At 37.7% G+C, this 22,247-nt stretch overlaps 1 protein-coding gene across 2 annotated transcripts in view; it reads right to left on the reverse strand.

Moving 5' to 3' along the window:
• The window catches only part of Gabra3 (gamma-aminobutyric acid type A receptor subunit alpha3), a 235,194-nt gene extending 217,912 nt beyond the window's left edge, over window positions 1-17,282 (reverse strand). The window contains exon 1 of one of the 2 annotated variants that reach the window (XM_037199298.1): window positions 17,126-17,282. The gene's annotated coding sequence lies outside the window, so the exon portion shown is untranslated. Of the gene's footprint in view, window positions 1-16,466; window positions 16,670-17,125 lie in introns of those variants that run through there. The other variant, XM_037199297.1, reaches the window with a different exon arrangement.
• Window positions 17,283-22,247: the final 4,965 nt, after the last annotated feature.

Below are 22,247 nucleotides of genomic sequence, written 5' to 3' on the forward strand. Positions count from 1 at the left end.
GTGAAGATTCTGAAGAAGAAGTAATACTGTCTTTACACTCAAACCTTTGTACAAAATCTAAGCAGGAACATTTCTAGCTCCATTTATAAGGCCAGAATAACTCTGTACAAAACTAAAAATTCATTACGTAAAAAGTTCAACATACCCAACAAACACATGCAAAAAATGCCCCAACAAAGAGGTAGTTAGTCAACAGATCCCAGAAATATACACTAAGCATGATATATCTTGACCAAGCAGAGTTTTGCCAGAGAATACAAGGGTGATTCATCACTTTAAAATCACTGTTCCTTGTAGTAGTAGATCCCAGAAATACAGGAAGATCATATATAGAACTTCAACACACTCATAACCAAACCCTCTAGCAAAGGCTAGAAGTCACCTTCCACAAATTCAGCAATGGCAAGTAAGAAAATTTTCAAGTTGGCGTCACAGCCATCTTGAGCTCCTGCAATAAGATCAAGAACAAGGCAAGATTTGCTTTAGTCAACATCCTAATAGATATTCTCTCCAGCTACAATACAGTAGAGCAAAAGGTAGATGGATGGATGGATGGATGGATGGATGGATGGATGGATGGATGGATGGATGGATGGATGGATGGACATACAGATGGATACACATATATAAAAAGAGGTAGAAAGAGAAAGATAGTAAGACAGATGGATACAAACTGAAAAAATAAATAAAGCTATCTTTGTTGCTGGGCAGCTTAACTATCCATATAGAAATTAGTAAGAACACAAAAAGACAGTAAAACCAAAAAGTGAACTTCATAAGATGTACAGTCAGTTCACAAAATAGAATTCAATTTATACAATAATGATAAACATTCATAAGTTGAAATATTTAATGTCACTTATCATGGCATTAGAAAGCAGGCAGTACTTGAGATGAGGCAGAGAAAGATGGTTGTCTAGACTCTCTATCTACCACTCCCTCCCACAAAGTATCCTTTTCAACAACTATCCACACATAAAAATATTTTCATAAAAGTTGCATACAATCAGGTGAGAGTACCTGGTAATACTATAGTACTAAGAAAAGGTGTACTAAAGAGAACAAGAACTATCTCATATTACCTACATCAGAACTCAACCAACCCCAAGCAGCATAGGCTGGACAGAGAGATCACTTACTTTGGACAAAAAAATAGCCAAACATAATTTTAAATCATAATTCCCAACATTGGCCATACCACAGAAAAAAACTTCTTTGAACACCCTTTTACAGTTAGTAAGTCCATGTCAGTACACACAGACTGAGCCTCTAAACACCTCCCAGTGTTACACAGGAACATGTTGCTGCAAGACAGACTTGAGATCCAACCCACACTCTTGCCAGGACATTGACCTTAGGCTCTGAATAGCCTTCAGCCCAAGGACCTAAGCAGCTAAGAGCTTAGATCCCAACCTGGTATGGCATGGGTCTCAGTGATCCTGTATTTAGGGAGCCCCCTAGTATTGCACTAGCTGCAGTAGTGGTGGGCTTAAAAACCACACAACAAACAACATGCCCAGAATTTCTGGACAGATTTATTGTTGAGAGTCTCAGACAATATTATAATGAAAAGACTGGTGTAAGTACCTAATTCTTCATCACACAGGCCTTAATGCAGGAGAACAAAGTTCAGGTGCAATCAAGAAAACATGACATCACTAAATAGACAAACAAGGTGCCACGGAATAACTGTAAAGAGAACCCAAATTGTCCAAGCAATATTGAACCAAAAGAACAAAGCTGAAGCACCACACTATCTGACTTCAAGTTGTAATTTGGAGCTTTAGCAAGCTGAACAACAAGGTACTGATTTAAAACAGAAACATAACCCAATGGAACATAATACATAAGGTAGAAATAAATTCATGTATCTACAGAAAACTGGAGTTTTTGATAAAGGCGCCAAGAAAATATGATGGAGAAAGCTAATGACACTATTATGACCAAATATCTAGATGCAGAATGAAGTTCAACACCCATATGAGTCAGATTTTGTTGCTAGATCAAAATACCTGAGGCTGAATAGTTCATAAAGAAAAAAGCATCTTATTTAGCTCATAAGTTTGGAGGCTGAAAGCCCAACACTAAACAGCCTCACGTATTAGCCTCTGGTGAAATCCTCCTATAGGTTGGAGGGAATGTAGTAAAAGCTGAATAGGGAGATCGGAAGAAAGTCAAAGAGATTCAGGTGCCAATCTTGCTCTTGTTACAATGATTTGCTCTCACAGGAACTAATTTGGCTCCTGTGAGAAATATGCTAGTATTTTACCATCAAGGGAAGCATCCCAAGTGCCTTAATCACTTACTAGTCTCTCCAGTCTCTGTATCTGCTATTGGGACCCACTGGATGAGTTCAAAGGAGCTGTCTAGCAGTGAAATCAAAGGAAGCCCTTGGGCCTGTTCCTTAATATAATGCATGTAATAAAAGGGATACCTCACAGATTTCTGAGGTGCCTTTCAGTCCACTGTCTTCATGGATAGTTCTTGACATTTTACCCATGGTTATGTCATTAGCAAGTAGTTACTGGGCCACACTTGCACACCTTCTCCTAACACATTCCCTGGTTAAGCCATAATCCTAAGTCTTCAAGCTCTGCTCCCTTTAAACTCTAAAACCATGCTGAATGCTATCTTAAGCACCTATAAAATCTTTTGTATAGTTTGTTTAGATGTTTCTTTTTCCAGATATAATAATCATCACTTTGAAATTCAGTCTTCTATAAAACTTTAAGATAGGACCACAGCTTACAAAACTTCTTTGCAATGGTTACAAAGGCGGTTTTTACCCTCAATTCTAATATTCTCATTTGTATATGACTTGATTACATGAACTCTGTATCCTCTGAACCCTCATGAAAATTATGTGTAATGCTATTTACAGAATTCTATATTTTTGTTAACCAGCTCCTTTGGACAACTTCAGTCACTGCTTATATATCCAATTCCAAAGGAGCTTCCATGTTTTCAGACAGTTATAGTAATTACTTGACTCAGTGCCAATTTTCTGTATTATTCTGTTTTGTATTTCTCTAACAAAATATCAATCCTGAAGCTTAAGAAGAAAATTTAATCATATAGAACTTAGAGGTTGAAAGTCTGAGATTAGGAAACCCTGCTAAAGAGCCACTAGTGAGAGCTTCATTGTGATGGCATCACCAAGGCAGGTTCATAGGTAGAAGAGACCACAATGAGAAATAAGTGGTGACCAGGCTTGCTCTTTTTGTAACACTATACTCTCATGTAACTAGCTGATGTCCCCATGAAAAAGGTCATAATCTCTCTCAGAGTGGTGCTTCCAATGATATAAGTGCTTTCACCTAAGTCCCACTTAGAGGTTCCACTACCTCCAAAGAGTGCCACAACTGCTGTCAAACAGGCACCCAGCAAATCTAAAACACAGGGATCTTGACCTCACACCGTATACAAATATCAACTCCAAGTGCATTCAGCATGAAAATGTAAGAACTGCAGCTATAAAAACCCTTACAGAAAGCACAGTGAAAGAATGCCATGGAGTTATTCAGTGCCACTTTTAACATAACCTCAAAAGCATGAGCAACTAAGGTGAGAATAAACAAAATGGCATTCCCTCAAAATAAAACTTACACAACAAACCCATTCAGTAAAGAAATGGCTTGCAAAATGGAAAACAAAAAATTTGCAAGCTATATATGTAATAAGGTATTAATATGCAAAATATATGAACTCAATTAACTCAAAATATAAGAGGAATTCAATTAACTTGCAAAAATACCAAGAGTCTGATTAAATGTTGGCAAAGAATTTGACAAGACATCTGTAAATAATGTTCAACAAGTATGTAGATAAATGTTCAATATCACTAATCTACAGAGAGATGCAAATGAAAACCCTGAAAAAGATTTCATCTCAGTCCTCACATAATGATGAGTGCTAACAGATTTTTGGTGGGAATGTAAATTAGTATGACTACTACAGAAAACAGTATAGATGTTCCTTAACATCTGAAAAACAGAATTGCCATATGATTCACCTAGACAACCACTAAGTATATATAAGTAAATGAAACTTGTGGTGATATTGTGTTCCCTAATATATTGTGCACCCTAATAAACTTATCTGGAGTCAGAGAACAGAACAGCCACCAGACAGACATAGAGGCCAGAAAGTGGTGGCACTCACACCTTTAATCCTAGCCTTCTGGAGGCAGAGATCCATCTGGATCTCTGTGAGTTCAAGGCCACACTGGAAACAGCCAGGCATGGTGACTCATGCCTTTAATCCCAGGAAGTGAGCCTTTAATCCCAGGAAGTGATGGTAGAAAGCAGAAAGGTACATAAGGCATGAAAACCAGGAACTAGCCTGGTTAAGCTTTTAGGCTTCTGAGCAACAACAGTTCAGCTGAGATTCATTCTGGATGAGGACTCAGAAGCTTCCAGTCTGAGGAAACAAGACCATCTGAGGAATTGGTGAGGTGAGGAAGCTGTGGCTTGTTCTGCTTCTCTGATCATTCAGCGTTCACCCCAATACCTGACTCTGGGTTTGATTTTATTAATAAGAACCCTTTAAGATTCATGCTGCAGAAACTAGTGTGTCAACACTTATACTGTGTGCACTGTAATAGCATTCACATTAACCAAAAAAAAAATGCAATCAACCCAAGTCCATCAACTCTTGGGTTAATGGATGAATGGATAACACTAACCAAAAAATTAAATCAACCCAAGTGTCCATCAACAGATGAATAGATAATTTATCTGAACCTAAATCATAGACTTAAAAAGCAATTCTATAAGAATTCCACAACAAAGTGAACAGGCATTTTGAATTGAGTCCAAGACTTTTGATATTGAAAATAGCCAGAGTTCATTGTAAAGGGGAGGGCAATACACTCTCTACTCCTCAGAGTAGACAACAGCCAAGGGAACCATCAAGGCAAACAATTCTCAGAACCCAAAAGAGAACAGTCATAATAAAAAAATCAAGAAAATGGAAGTATAAACCACAGAAGGGAAAAGTATTTTCAAAGAATGCAGCTTTTAAAGCGTTTGTGTGCATGTGTACAACAATAATGTGTATGTGTATAGCAAAAATGTAAGTATTCCAAACATTAATGTGTAAATTATTTAAATGGACATTTATCCAAAGAAAGGATGCAGATGGCTGAGAAAGACATAAAAGAATATTCAATCATAAGGAAACAAGGAATTACAAGTTGAACCATGAGCTATAACTACAAATTAACTAGAAAGACTGACAAGTCAAGATGTAAGGTTAATACACAATAGACAATTGCTTTCTAATATAGCAACAATGAAATTTTAAAATACAATGTTATTTATTGTATTAATAAAATAATAAAGACAATAATAATAATACACCAATGAGATGGCTCAGTAACACTTGTCAGGCTTGAGCCTAATGATCTGAGTTCAACTTCCAGGACACACACACTGTGTAACTCCCACAAGTTGCCCTCTGACCTCCACATGTAGGCTCTGTGGCATGTGCATATGCACGTACACACACATGCACACAAATATAAAATTTTTCATATATGTGCATGCTATTGTTTTTTGCAAAGGTAGTAGTAGATTGGATATAAAATGAGAAAAATATTCTACTTTTTATTCCTCTCCTTCATGTTCTGTTATGTCATATTAAGGAGAAATTATTATAATATCATTACATATGCACTATCATAGATGCATTATCTTTCTATTTTATTTATTTTTATTTTGGAAATTATAATTTAATTACAACATTTCTCCTTTCTCTTTCCTCACTCCAAACCCTCCCATATATCTCTCCCCACTCTCCTTCAAATTCATGGCCTCTTTTTTCACTAATTGTTATTAAATGTATATATGTTTTTAAATAATATTTTAAAAATCTATACAAAATTATAACTTGTAACCTAGCAGTTTAACTCCTTACAGTTCACCCAATGAATTAAAAAACTTAAACATAAATGTTAGTGACACTTTTGTTCTTAATTGTCAAAACATGGGAACAACAAAATGTCCTTCTATAGGTGAATAGTTTATTTTAAATACTGTAACACCCCAATTTAGTGGAATATTACTCTTTAATAAAGAGAAATAAATGAGCCACCAGTCCAGTAAAGACATTAAAGAACTTTAAACCCATACTGACAAGTGAAAAAAATTACTCTGAAAAAGGCAAAAGTATACAGGAAATAAATGACAAGTAAGTGCCTCATGTCATATTTTATCTTGTAATCCAAAATAAAAAAATGAAAGCAAAATGGGAAGTATTTGGGAAGAAAGAGTCACCCAGTAGGAAGAGAGAAGAGGACAAGAGAAGATACCATGTCAAAATGAAACTTATTTTGTACAATATAATATTTAGTAAAAAAAAAAAAAAAGTGCTGAAAACACCTACATATAAGTAACATTACAATGCCTGAGTAGGTTGTCTTTAGGTGTTTAATCATTTAAGCGTGTGTGTGTGTGTGTGTGTGTGTGTGTGTGTGTGTGTGTGTGTGTAAAACAAAAATTAATGAAAAAATGTCATGCATTTGAAAGAGAAAAAGAAGAAATGTATGGGAGGTTTTGGAGAAGGAAAGGGAAGGGTGAAATGATGGAATTATATTATAATCTCAAAAAACAAAACATCAACAATAAGTATAGGCTCAGATGGGTGAGATGAATGAATAGGTAAGTCACTGTGAAAAGATATTTTCACAGTGGTAAGAATGGCCTTATGTGTACCAAATACAGAAAAATGAGTAAAAATCATTTAAATTCTCACAAGAATGAACTTTTGAGGCTGTAAAGATAGTCAATAAAGTAATATAGTGGTAACTATATGGCAATATGCATGTTAAAACTCATATTTAACTGCATGAAATACTTATCCCACATGCCAACTATGGATTTTAGTTAGTAATAACATATCAGTTCATCAAACCTAAGAAATGTACTACACATCAATGTACTACACTTACTATGACATAAAACTAAGGAGGGGTCTTTATATAGCCACCTTCTGAAATTCTGTTTACAATTTTTCCTGTAAAACTAAAATTAAAACAAAGCCTATTAATTTTAGGGGAAGTTAAACTTTGCCTGAAATTTTTTATTTATATTAAAACTTCAAAAACAAAAATTTAGTACTGGTTGTGGCAGTGCATGTCTTTAATCTTAGTACTTTGGAGGCAGAGGCAGGAGGATCTCTGTGAGTTTGAGGCCAACCTGGTCTACAGAGTGAGTTCCAGGACAACCAGGACTATACTAGAAAGACCTTGTCTCAAAAAAAAAAATTAAAAATGCTAACATTGATTTTTTTTCTACATACTTTTTGATCTTCAAAATATAAAAAGATAAACTTTTAAGCCATAAGCTTATAATACATTTGAACAATGTGAGAAAATAGAAATTAAATTATTAATAACAAATTATTTGTAGACCAGCAATATACAATTAACTGCAACAAGAGTAGAAAGTTTTCCTTTACAGAATTAAAGGTATAATGGTGTATTATATATACAATACAAACAAAAATTACAGTAAGTAGGAGAGCTGAGATGATAGAAATTATTTAAAAGTTACAATAATATTTAAACTTTATAACTAGGACAAGAAGAGGCAGACCACAGGAATAGAAAAGTAGATAAATTCCCCCCAAAGAGCATACTCTGTATAATAATTTAGATATCTTCCACAACAATGGGAAAAATTGAATAATTCAATATTTGCTGCTGTGAAGCCACTTAAAAAATTACCTCACACCATAATACAGCAACATAAATTTCAGTGGGATTAAGCAGAAGCAATGAAAACTAAACAAAATCTATTCAAGTACTTATTAAATTTTGAATGGAGAACTGCAATATATATAATTCATGAGAAGAAATTATAAATTGAGAGATGGATACAATTACATACAAATTAAGATTGCTATATGTAAAAGTTCTTTTAAAATGCAGACAGAAAAGATATTTTCACAGTGGTAAGAATGGCCTTATGTGTACCAAATACAGAAAAATGAGTAAAAATCATTTAAATTCTCACAGAAACAATGTACACAAAAAGGAAACAAAATAGAGAAATATAAAAAAATACATCTACTATAATAAAAAGAACAAACACTAAAGAGATGTTACTATTTCGCATGTCAGGTTGGCAAAAATATAAAAGGGTGGTTCTGGTGCAGCTGTATAAACAGACACAGCCTGTCTTATACAGCACAGTGATCTCACATGAACATCAAGTGATTTTAAAAGTTAGCATCTTGAGGCCCACCACCTCTCAACCCATCTCAATAATTCATTTAAAAAGTACTTATTATGTACATTTAGGCAACTTTTAGATATTACGGGATAAAATTATCAACAAAATGGGGGAAATCCTGTTATTGCTTTCTAATGTATACATCAAGTATAGAACCTAGTTAAGTGATGATGCAAAACTAAAGAGGAAGAAAAGAAAAAAAGGAGGTTCATTTTGGGGGAGATGAATTTGCATTTTTACATAAGCTCATTGTAGAATACTTCATCACAGCAGCATCTGAGTGGAGACCTTAAAGAGGTAAAGTTCAAAGAATAATGACATATGATATGCATAAAGAAATATACTGCAGAGCTACTCACAATTGAAAACAATTTCAACAGTCAATATTGTGGCTGTCAGATAATGAAGGCATAAAAATTATGCAGCTGTTAAAAATTTTGGAAAGCTGCTTAATGAGGTAGAAATTCTCAGAATGTAGTGTTAATGAAAAATAACTAACACACACACACACACACACACACACACACACACACACACACACCCCTAATGATCCTGTAAACACAGAAACATATGTGGAAGGAAGCATTACCAGTTATTTCTGGAGTTGGATCTTAGACACAATTTCTAAATTTTCTATAATGTGTTTATGAAGTGGGTAGCTGTTCCAGCTTTGACTTTGAAACACTGCCCCTAGTGAGGCAAATGGTAACTGCCATGCCTACTGATGACCTGCCCCTGGGGTGTGGCTGAGATGAGGGCCCTTAAGACCTGAGATCCATACATGCTGGCCCTCTTGGCTCCTTGTGATCCAGGATGCTGGATCGTAGACCAAGTCAGAGTTCTCCAGAGAACCACACTGGACTGCACCTCACCTCTCCTAGATCCTATAACTGACCCCTTTACTGGTTGTAAGTTACCCTACAATAAACCTCCTTTTAACTACCAGATAAACTATGTGAAGTTGCCTTGTTAAATCCCCACTTTAAGTTTATTTTGTTTATATACCATGAAAAAAATATAAAGGTAGACTTTACAGTCTTGAAGTATACTGAAAGTTGTCCAGGACTTTTAAAATTTAATTTCTGGGAAGTTGTGCATAGGGGAATGGGTCAAGTTTAGCCATCACACATCAAGAGTCATGTTGATCTTTTTACTTACCATATAACCTATGTGGACGACATCAAGAAAACTGTTTTCTGGATACAACAGGACAGTTGTATGGTGGTATTTTATTTGTACTGAAATGTGATTTTAATTTTATGTTAATAAATAAAGTTGCCTGGGGGTCAGAGCTATCAGAGCCATAGCAAGAGTGTGGCGGTAGTGGCGCATGCCTTTAATCCCAGAGCTTGGTAGAAGAGCTAGGTAGATCTCTGTGTGTTCAGGTATACAACCAGCATTGGAGACATACACCTTTAAGACCTGGAGGGCTATACTTACAGGCAGTGATGAGGCAGTCATGTGTTTGGGTTTACAACCAATGAGAAGGCAGAACAGAAATACTATATTAAAGACAAACACACAGGAAGTAGCTCTCTTTCTGAGAGGTAGGAGCACTGCAGGAGGTAAGATTTTAGCTCTGAGCTCTGACCTCTTGGCTTTCTCTTTTACATTGGTTCTGTGTTTCTTATTTTAATAAGGCGGTTGGTTACATCTACACAGTTGCACATATGAAGTCATAGAAATTGTAATAGCAGGTGCAAGACTTACATAAGCTCAAGCCAGACAAATCCCAGCATGGAGGATGACAGGTAGGCACAAAATCTCACCACTAACTGAGGAGCTATTGACATTTGATAGGTACTAGAAGACCGGCAGGCAGCTTTCTTTAATGACAGTACTCTGGTAAGGTGACAGAACTTCTGGCAGTCCTCACTCCCAAGTAGTTGGTCAACCCAAACTGGACTTAATTTTTGGTGGGAAAGGAAGAAAATTCAAAGATGTATAGGTACAGAGATTAGATATAAGAAGAGTTGGGGTGAATATAATTGAAATGTTATATTAAATTCTCAATCAATAAAGTATATTAAAAACAAACAAGACATGTTGGAAATTAAGGGACTAATAGAGAAGGTATTCCAAAACCATATAGCATATGAGCTGAAGGACTTGAGTGTAGAAAGAAGTTCCTGTCCTGCATTGTCCTGAAGCTGTTCAGTCCCAGATAAATACACAGAGATTTAATATTAATTATAAACTCTTTGGCCTATTGCTCAGGCTTATAACTAACTAGCTCTTACATTTAAATTAACTCATAATTCTTGTGTATGTTTAGCCATGTGGCTTGGTACCTTTTCTCAAAATGATATTCTCATCTTACTTCCTCCATGCCTAGCTGGCAACTCTGTCTCTGCCTTTTCTCTTCCCAGAATTCTCCTAGTCTGGTTGCCCCTATACTTCCTACCTGGCTACTGGCTAATCAGCATTTTATTAAACCAGTATGAGTGACAAATATTTACAGTATACAAGAGCATTATCCAACAGCAACTGGGGGTATATAGAGCAGAGGAAAGGTATGAAGAGGACTGAACCATCTTTCACTGTGTAAAAGGCTGTTATAGGAAAGGAAATAGAAATTAGCATTGTCATTGCTTCATGGAGCAAGGCCAATAGGTTAGATTTAGAAAACGTGTTTCGAGTAAAAATGAAAATTAACTTGCTAACAATAACAACTACATACCACCGGGTACTGATTAAATCATCAAATAGTAAACTGCCTTTTCTGGAACCATTCACACTGAAAACAAGTGTCCATGTGCACTCAGTAATAAGAGTGCTGTACATGATCACTAAGGATCATGCCATTTCTGAGCTCCATCTTGTACTATTTGGAAAAGTTATTTTATGTCATGATCACTTACATAAATCTGTCTGCAAGCACGTCCTTTCCCTATGTAATACCCTTTCCTTTCAAAAAAGAAAATCTCCCCTCTAAATACACAGCCTAGAGATTTTTATTCTTCCTTATTTGGATAGTGAGGAGACATACTGTGTGCAGACATCAATAACTTTAAAATCATGTTTCAAGTACAAGTATAAAATTTTTTTCTATTACTAACCAGCATAACCCCTAGGAAGAGAACACCTGGGCCATTCCACTGCACTTCTGTTTCCCAGTGTCCTGCACCTTTTTACAATTACTTTCACTGCTTTCAAAATGCCCATAATGGAAATAGCAGCTAATATCTAGCTTTACTCCAGATCTTAGGAGAAAGTTTCTTTTTTAGCTCTCAGGACAGTCACAATTTCATTCATTTTAGGAATACAACAACAAAGAGACCTCCCCATTGCCTCCTCCAAAGCCTCAAAATACTCTTTCAAAATGTTCAATGTTGTGTCAGTTAGTGGCTAAATTTGTAATATGTGCATAAACTGGTTAGAACATGATATTCTATATAGCATGACAGTAACCTCAGAACCTTACAGCTAAGAAAGTGTTTATAAATAATTCAACCCCCACTAATCACATAGTTTTCAAAACTGAAGCTCACACAAGACAAATAAGTTGTCATCGGAAATTAAGTCAGTATCCACCTCAGGAATAAATTATAAACTAGGCTATCAGAAATCTATGTTGCGAGAGGTTTTTTTTTGTTTTGTTTTGTTTTCGTTTGTTTGTTTGTTGTTTGGGTTTTTTTGTTTTTTGTTTTGTTTTGGTTTAGTTTTGGTTTTTTGAGACAGGGTTTCTCTGTGTAGCTTTGCACCTTTCCTGGAACTCACTCTGTAGCCAAGGCTAGCCTCGTACTCACAGAGATCCACCTGCCTCTGCATCCCAAGTGCTGGAATTAAAGGCATGCACCACCACCGCCAGGCTGAGAGTTTTTTTAAATATATGATTCTTCACAAAAATCTTTTCTCTGTCATGCGCATTTTTCTATAAATTGCTGACTATACCAAGTCAAGGATCTAAGGAGATCATGGGCACTATGAGAGTATAAATTAAGCTAATACATATCATCTGATTTTAAAGTAAAGTTATGCTTCTGTGGACAAAGCCTAAAATGTATTATCACCTGCCAGATATCTGCAAAAATGGTTATGCATCATCCAGCTTAAATGTTAGTAATCACGTGAGATTCAGAGTATAAAGGACTATTTGCACAAATTTGTGTATCATTTGTCAGTATTCAACTCTTCTGCAAAATATACTAATGGTGATCATATCTTCCCTCTTAGAGCAGGTCCACATAAAAATGTAAATTATAACCATGTCATTCAATAGTTTGTAAAAAGTCCTTTTTCCCCATCAAAACAAAGGTGGCAACAGTAGCCCTATTTTGTTCAACACCATATTCTCCACCGAAGGAAAAGGATATACATTAAATGAATATCTGTCCAATAGTGAGTGGCTGAGACCAAACCTTTCTTGCAACTTTACTCCCTTTCTCCTTTTCTATCATTCATGTGGGTTTATCTCCTTCCCTTATAACTTAAAGATAAACATTAACCAAAATACCAAAGTTGGATCTCTTTTCCTATTTCAAAAATCAAGGCACCAACTCTCACACTGCTGTCTCCACATAGCTTCTTTGCTGAGCTCCAAGCCTGCATTTCAACAGCTCTTGTTGGGATTCAGCAATAGCATTACTATCTGCATTAGTTCAGGCAAATCAAGCCATTCATCCTGTCTAGATCAGATTACTCACAAGTAGTGCTGCCACATCCTTTTCGCATATAAATCCTTTTTCCAAGCTAACCTGCGATATTGCTTGTAGTAAAGTTTTCCACCTATTTGCCAAACATTCTGCACATGTATCTTATTTCATCATGTACAACTGACTATTCCCAAGCACTATTGTTTAAAGTCTATCTGATCTTCAATGCACAGTTCACTTCCAGGAGTTGTCTTTGCTCCCCTTGAAGCCCTTTGCATTGCTTGCATTTTTCTTCTCTTTCCTACTTGACTCTGTCCTCTCAGAGAGCAGAGACTAAGTCTAACCTATTCTGTGTCTCCCACATTTTCTTAGACTATTGTAGACCCTTAGTAACCTTATATCAAATGGATCCAGCTTAGACTATGTCAGTAATACTACTTAAAACCCTTTTATCAGGCAACATGCTTCCTGACCAAAGATTGAAATTCCTTCAAAAGGCTATATATCTCTCACCTCAGCTCCCAATATATACTTTTCCTCTTTTTCTCCCCGCTCCCTCCATACCCCTTCTGTGTCCATCAAAAAAACTGCTCCACCAGAGCCATCCTGATTCTATGTATCTCTATGTAGCTTCAATACCTCCTCCTTATGGAAATGATAAGCTTGCTATATCCTTAAGCTTTGCTTAAACTCCAAGTTCTCGGTTATATATTGTCATAACTCACTCCCATATTTATGCTTCATGGCATTCACCACTAACTAAAATGGCATAGTTGCGTGATTACATGAGCACCAGCCTCTTCCCTATCAATGATAAACCTCAAACAAGAAGAGAACATGTCTCTTTTGTTCACATTTATTAGCCTCTGCACAATGGCTAACCATAACCAAATTCATTGATAGTGAGAAATAAACAAGTTATAAACAACTGAATTGATGAAGATAATTTCACAAAGACCACACTAGAACTTTACTACTTGAACTGTGATCAGTGAAACAACAGCATATTGAAATTCTCTGACCCCACCCTAAAACCTCAGGTCAGAATTAGCATTTTAAAACCATCCCAGTGGGCATTATTGTGCATTAGTATATGTTAAGGTCTGAGAAGCACTGGCCCTGGATGACTTCTGAAGACCTTCACACCTCTGAGATTTTATAAACTTCAGACCAAGACTTTGAAATGTGAAATACTCTGGGGGCTATCATGCACCAAATCATTTTGTGAATAGAAAAACTGAGATGCTTGGAGGGGAAGTGTGTCTAAGGGCTGGCAAATCACCAGAGCTAGGAGTAGAACTCAGGTTTGCTACCTGCACTCTGCTCTAGCAGGGTTAACTTCCTTCCTTTCTGATTATACTGAATCCCCTCAGTGACAGCTGTCATTCTAACAGTTTTTCATGTATGAATCTTAAAGTCATCACCATTTCAAATATCTCTTTTCTAATATTTTTCCTTAATCTTTGACTCCAGAATCCCCCATGCCTTATACCTATTGTCTAGTATTATGTTGATCTTCTGTAGTTTTGGAATGACTAGTGCCAAAGGGTCCTTGGTCTTTAGAAATACAAAAGAGAACTTTGTTTGCAGCAGTCCAGATGACAGCAGATAGCTAGCTCTTCCAAGGACCAGAACTTATAATATCATAGCTGCTTGAGAAAGCTGTGGGATGTGAGTTTGAAGCTGACAAACATGAAGAAAAAGTCTCCAGAAGTCAGCCTTGATTCTTTCATTTGTAAGTCTTATCAGACTTAAAACTTGAGGAGAAGGTATGATCACCATCTTCAACCAGCTGAAGAAAAATTATTAAGAAATAGCAAATTTCTTCCAGACACTTCTAAAGAACCAATGAAAAGAAGTCATATGTAATTTTTACAAAATTTCTGACTTGGTTGCTCAAAAATACAAAAAACCACCTAATGAACTCCCTTTCACTGCAGGGAATTTACATAGACAGCAGTCAACAAATGGGGTGCTGAGGACAAATTCAAGAACTCAGTGCAAACCTTCTAATTGGAAAGTTCTACAATTCACAAATATTTGGCCAAGCTCTCAGATAGCAGGTTCCAGTTCTAAACGATACAGTCTGAAGCTAGATGCAGAATGACTGTAGCTGTGACCATGGAAAAGTAAAGTAAAACTAAAACAGAAAATAGATGGGAGGAAGCCTAGTTTCTATACCACTCCTAGTTCCTATTGCTCTACACAAGGTCTCTAGTTGCTCCTCAAAGCCAAGAGCTGTCATTTCTGCTGCTCCTGCACTTGGCCAACAGAGAAGCACTGGTGATCCAGGGGCCTGTGCTTTCATTTCCCATTGGAAGTGGCTGTGCTCTGTCATTGAACAAGCTACTTAAGCTTGCTGTACCTCAGTTTCCTCATCAGTAAACCAAAGATAATAGTAATCAGCTGCTTCATAAGTTTGACATAAAAATTCAATGAGGTAATACATATTAAACCCTCAACCCAACTCAGAAACATTAAACACTTAAAATTTTAGTAAATGGTACAATTTGTTCTGCAATTATTACCAGGGGCATGACAATGTCACCAACTCCAGAGAGAAGCCTCTATCAAGCAACCAGACCCTGTCCTTTACAAGTTCAGCAGGGATACAATAGTTTCAGCCAGTCCTCTCATAGCTTCAGACAAACCAAACCTGAGGAACCAACCCTCAATAATCCACACCGTTCACAATGGAAATTCTAGCTCCTCACACTCTCCTTTCCTGCCCAACAGCCCCTCCCCCCAGACACAGTTCGGGGCAGTCTTTTGGGAAGAAAGCTCTTCAAACAATCAGGTGTTTCTGTCCTCCTCCCAAGGACATATCTGAACCTAAGAGGATGCCCACCAGTGCGGGGTATGTGAAATCTGAATTCATGGTTTAGGCTGGCAGCACAGCTACCTGGGATTAGGGGTGGGCTGGCAGTGGGGCTTCCCTCACTGAAGCAAGAAAAGCCTCCCAAGTTTGTAGAAGAAATCGGGTCCAACCCCACAGTGAACCTCTAAAAGAATGGGGAGAGGACTCCATCTGCTTGAAAGGAAGCAGTTATTTACAACTTTCTACTCACTTGCATCTAGGGACTGAAATAGGGAGAGGGAAAGGGGCTGTTTAGTCTCCTCCTTCCTTTTGATTTCCAGCAGCCAAACACAGCTGCAGAGAAAGAGTTAAAGGAGGGAGCTCCAGCCATTACCCCATCCTTGGTGCCTAGGGCTGTATAGGGGGTCATGACAGTGCTGTCTGCTCTGGCTAGGGGCCACTCTGTGGCTTTCTGCAGCAGCTGTCCAGCCCCCCAAGCAATTTGCAAGGTCAATGCTGACCTGCTTCCAAAGAGGAACACAACAATTCACTGACAATGAAGCAAATCGCGCATATTATGACCACATCGCAACCCGCCCCCCAATCCCCCACCCCCGCCGTCTTCCTCAGACCAGGTTTTACCCCAGCGCCTCCCAGCCCAAATGCCACCTCTGGGCTTCCACCAGCCCCACTGGGAAACCCAGGATAGCATCACAGCTGCAGAGCATGTCTCGCCTCCCGACCAACCCAAGGAGACTCTCCTAAAGGGAGAGGGATGCTATCCGGAAAGGAGACCTAAGCTTGGGGGAGGGGGAAGAAGGGAACATCTCTGTCTCTTACCGAGTGCCACAGTCACTTCCCCGAAGCAGAGAAGAAAAAAGGATAAATGAACTGAAACAAGTTGGAGCCTAAGCCTTGATAAAACGAGGCTTCTTCTCTTTCTCTAGGTCTCTGTCTTAGTCCCTATCTCAGTCTGTCTCTCTGCTTTGCTAGCTAGCTAGCTAGTACGCGCTCACGCTATTCCCCTCTTCTTTCCCTCCCTCCTTCCCTCCTTCTCTCTCTGTCTCTGTCTCTCTGTCTCTCTCTCTCCCTCCCTCTAATCTCTCTCTTTCTCTCTCCCCTCCCCTCCCTCCCTTTCCCTCTCTCCCCCTCCCTTCGTCTCTCCCTCTCCCTTTCACTCTCTCCTTTCTCCCTCCCTCTTTCCTTCCCTCCCTTTCTGCCTCCCTCCCAACCTTCCTCCCCTTCTCCCCACCCCCTTCACTGGCTTTATCACTGCCTAGTGCTGAGCACAGGGCTAAGCTAGGGTTCTAAATACAGAGCTGCAAACGCTTTAGATCTGTGGTTGTTTTACGAAAGACTAAAGTAGTATTTCATTCTTTGAGGTTTCCAGCAGAGAAATCAAGGGAAGCTCAAAGAGAAGGGGAGGAGCAGGACAAGCAAAACGGAGAGAAAGAGCAAAAGGCTGAGAGCAAATAGAAGATAAAGGAAGTATGAATTACCAAACCGCTGTGAGATGCTTACTTCCCTCTTCAGGACCGAAGAGTGAGCTTCCTCCTTTTCTCTCTTCTTTTCCTTCCATCCCTATGGGCGTGCCTTCTAACCCTGGCTCCGAATAAAGGTTTGATTATCTTGTCTGTTCAGATTCCATCTCCGAGGATAACAATGAGCTCAAAACAAATATACATTTTTTTAAAAAAAAGTTACTATTCACACTCCACTAAGGAAAAGAGTCCAGCCATGCTGATGCCCTAGTGACCTAACTTCCATGCCACCCCAATGAAGAAGATGTGTGGACCCAATTCAAAACTGTCAGCTCAAGCTTTCCTTTAGGGAAAACAGGGCAACAGCGGGTCCATAGTGATGGAAAAAAATATGCAAGCCCAAGAGAAGAAAACTGACTGATTCAAATTATAAAACAAAAGGAGGAAGAGCAGTCTGAGGATTATAAAGGAGCTGTAACAGAGTTGAAGGAGATTGAAAGATTAAACAATGAAACTTAGATTTGAGGGGAAATTACTGTTGTCTTGAACAACTCATTTCTTCAATCTAGCCTTCAGAACCATCAATGACTAATTAAAAGGTGATGAAGTATATTGTCTTAAAAGACCATTCTAGATCTAGCAATCTAAGACCTAAAGACAGGAAACTCACATATGCAAGAAAATTACCAGATGTGGTGGTGTTGCGTTCCCCAAAATATTATGCACCTTAATAAACTTATCTAGGGTCAGAGACAGAACAGCCACTAGATACAGAGGCCAGAAAATGGTGGCACATACGCCTTTAATCCTAGCATCCCAGAGGCAGAAATATGTCTGGATCTCTGTGAGTTCAAGGCCACATTGGAAACAGCCAGGCATGGTGACACTCGCCTTTAATCCCAAGAAGTGAGCCTTTAATCCCAGGGAGTGGTGGTAGAAGGCAGAAAGGTATATAAGGCATGAGGACCAGGAACTAGAAGCTTCTAGCCTGTTTAAGCTTTCAGGCTTTGAGCAGCACAGTTCAGCTGAGATTCATTCAGGATGAGGACTGAGAGGCTTCCAGTCTGAGGAAACAGGATCAGCTGAGGAACTGGTGAGGTGAGGTAGCTGTGGCTTGTTCTGCTTCTCTGATCTTCCAGCATTCACCTCAAAACCCAGCTCCAGGTTTGTTTTTATTAATAAGATCCTTTAAGATTCATGCTACAACCAGATTTCAAAGGCTCTCCAAAAATAAGTCTTCAATGACCATTCCACTGTTTTGTGTGTTTCAGAAGCAACATGAATATGGACATTAGTGTAAATAATTACTGCTATCAAAAAAATCACTCTCTACTTATTCAGAATGATTAGCCTAAAACCATTTTTTTTAATTTTATGTGTATGGTTGTTTTGCCTGCATGTATGGCTGTGTTCCACCTGTATGCCTGGTGCCTAGAGAGGCCAGAAACGGGTGGCGGATCCCCTGCAACTGGAGTTACAGAAGTTTGTGATTTGCCATGTATGTCCTGGGAACCAAACCTCAGTTTTCTGCAAGAGCAACAAGTGCTTAACCACTGAACCATCTCTCCAACTCCCTTAAACCTTTTGAAAATCAAACCTTCATATGGTAATTTCTGGCCTACTCAGTCAGAGAAACTTAAAGGGCATTTGACTGGAAATCAATTATTCCTCAATAAGAAACAGTAACTGAAACCTGAGTAGGTATTTAAAGTTTTCATAGTGTTCCATTTCTATTTAAACTACAGTGCTATTATCTTTTCATTAATGCCCAATACTCTCTATTGCTACCCACCAAAGTGCATATGCACAACTGTACATTTCTGTCAAAGTATATATCATCAGATTGATTGTGTAGGGAGTGGGAGACACATAAGCTTGGAGTTATGGAGCTGAAAGAACACATAAAGATAAGCAGCATTGTACAAAAGCAAACATGACTAAAGTAAAAATAAATCACACACAATATCATGGTACATTAATGGTAGACTCAGGACCAACATCTAGACTGCTAACTCCACATTTAGCATATTTATCCTCCAAAAGAACAAATAAGCTGTGCATAAAAGCAAGTGTGTTTGTGAACAGATACCTATGCAAGTGCCTTCCTATTTTCTTATATATAGATTTGTTTATACAAATGTCCACTTAATGTAGTGGGTTAGTAACCCAATAAAAATGCATGTAACTATCATGAGGATGGGGTGTTAATTTTTTTAGAACTTCCATAATAAATAGCCATCCTTTCAGTAGTATAAATCAACAGCAATTTATTCTGCCATTATTCTAAAGGACAGAAGCCCAATTGAGATGTTAGCAGAACCACACTCCCTCCACAGGGTCTAGGAGGAAATTCAAACTTGTCTCTTCTTTCTGTTGGATACTGGCATTCCTTGTCACATAGAAACATCACTCGAATCATTGCCTGTGCCTTCAATTCTCCTCTTACATCCCTGTGTGTGCAAATTTACAGTCATACTAAACCCAATATGATTTCATCATCACTAACAACTTCCACAAAGACTTACTATCTAGACATAGTTATAACCCGAGGTTATGAACAGATATGAATTTTAGTAGGACACTACTCAATCCACTTCAATTAACTTTTCATTTTTGTCCAAAATACTGAATAAAACATAAACGAACAGTATAATATTTTTGTTTGTTTGTTTATGTTTTTTTGAGACTGGGTTTCTCTGTGTGACTGCTCTGTTTGTCTTGGAACTTGCTCTGAAGACCATGCTGGCCTTTAACTCAGAGATCCACCTGCCTCTGCCTCCAGAGTGCTGGGATTAAAGGCATACACTGCCCTCCCAACTTTGTATATATCTTAATACAAATTATTTAGCTGAAGATGCTCTCGAAACAAATACTGTTCCTTAAGTCATATAATTCTACTATCAAATATTCATTACACAAAACAATAGACTTCTTCCTCTGTGACATTTTCATATATGTACACCATGTATATTAATGTATTGACCCACAAATACTCTCTGTTGTCTAATCACTGATTCTATTCTTTGACTCAGATAATCCTTCTGTTTTTATGTTCTATCTGTTTTTTTTTAAATCTGGATAGTAATATATGACAAAACATATGCTGTTTGTCTTTTTTAGTATGGCAAACACTTAAAATGATGATCTTACTAAAACAAGACATGTAAACTAATGGAGAATATGAGACCCAGAAATCACACTATTTTATCTCTGTAAAAAATTAGGAACATTTCATAATTACATTCATTCCATTGAATAATATTTAAGAAGGTTCTTGCAAACAAACCATGATATAGGTCACAAAGTACTTAAGTGTCAAGCAAGTATCAAGAAATAAGAAGGGAATTGACACATGGAAGTTTTGCCTCATGGCAGCCCCCAGGCCTAAGCAGTAAATAAAACTCCAGAGAAACTAGAATCACTATTGCATCTGTTAAATGTTTAGCAACTGAATCTTGAGGAAAAATATAAGTAAAAATAAATAAAGCCTAATTCATAGCATTCGCCATATTCCATAGTGTAATTGTATCCGCAATGCACAACTCTGTGGATGGGGAGTTAAGAATACAAGTACACAATCCAGTGCTAGCTAAGTCCCCCACACAATTTTTCACAGTCCATGTGGCTTGAAAAGTCAGGAGACAGAATTCAGGATGAACACCACAGTTTGTAACTTATGTGAGAAACCAAAAATAAAAAAAATATGAAGTAGATATAAACTGTCCAAATCTGGTAAAACTCATGAAATATGCATATGGGGACAGACTCAAAAGGATGTAAATAAAGCTGAAAGGATTAAGCAGAGTTTTAATCCTGTCTACCACAAGGGACAATTGAAAGTTTCACTTCAGCTGTTTCACTGTTTACTGAAACAAACATAAAAAAGATATAGAAATAACAGAATAAAAGGGTAGATTATTGAGTCTACTCTGAAAAGAAAAAAGGAAAGATATAGAAATGATAAGATAAAAGGTAGATTTCTAAATCTTCTCAGAAAAGAGAGAATATGGATATGATAAGATAAAAAGGTAGATTATTGAATCTACTTTTTAAAAGGAATTACTTGTTTTAAATAGGATAAGTAATGAAATGTTTTGTCTGAATTTGTCAAATGTTAATGGACTAGACATTGTTAATGTAATTCTTGACTGTATATATTATATATACTTATTGTATATATTTTTCTTATATTAGTTATAAATTTTTTTAAACAAGAAGCCTGAATCTAATCTCCTTTGTTTAGCTTTTTTCCTGACCATTAACAATTAACAACTTGTAAACAACCATTGTAAACAATGACTATATCCCTAACTTACTAAACAATCAAAAAACACCCACCCCACATCTTGGGAATGTGGGTGTCTTGCTTGTAAAATTACTTCCTGCCGTCTGGGGGTGAAGACATCTTTAGGGAAACCTGAAAAGAAAAATCTGGGGTTACATGTCAAGTCACAGTCTGATAAATCATTGCCTCTCAAAACCATGAACATTTTTCCCTAGAAGAGACTATCTTCATAGTAATTTCTTCTTGCCACCAGTTGCCTCACCAAACTTCTCCAAAACTGACCTTTGCCAATGCTTTTTGTAACATAATGGTCCTAGCAATTGTTTTCTGAACAAGCAGTGGTAAAACTTTCTTCCCTGGTAGCAGCACTGCTGCTACCAACAGGATGAGAAGCAGCCGACAACATGGAGTAGTAGTCATCTCCATGATCCCACTGCCACCTTATGTGGCTCAGCCCACCCTGGCCATAGCTTCTCCTCAACAAGTCTCCCAGGCTGGCCTCAAACTCGGGATCTTCCTGCTTCAAACTTCTTCAGCAAATCTTACCTGAGTGTGCCACTACAGTGTGTGCAGCTAGGGCCTGAGCTGGGAACTGTAAAGTTACAGGTATGTGGCTTTTTCATGTATTCCTGCCCCACATTGGGCATCAAATGTAAAACAATCTTAACTGGTCTTATTAATAAAAACCTGGTGCCAGCTATTGGGGTAAATTCTGAAAGATAAGAGAGGCAGAATAAGCCACAGCTAACCTTACCTTGCCAACTTCTCAGCCAATCCTGTTTCCTCAAACTGGAGTCCCTAAGTCCTCATCTGAATGGATCTCAGCTAAACTGCTGCTAAAAGCCTAAAAACTTA

The sequence above is a fragment of the Peromyscus leucopus genome, chromosome X (assembly GCF_004664715.2).
Source record: "Peromyscus leucopus breed LL Stock chromosome X, UCI_PerLeu_2.1, whole genome shotgun sequence".
In the NCBI taxonomy this organism is placed as follows: domain Eukaryota; kingdom Metazoa; phylum Chordata; class Mammalia; order Rodentia; family Cricetidae; genus Peromyscus; species Peromyscus leucopus.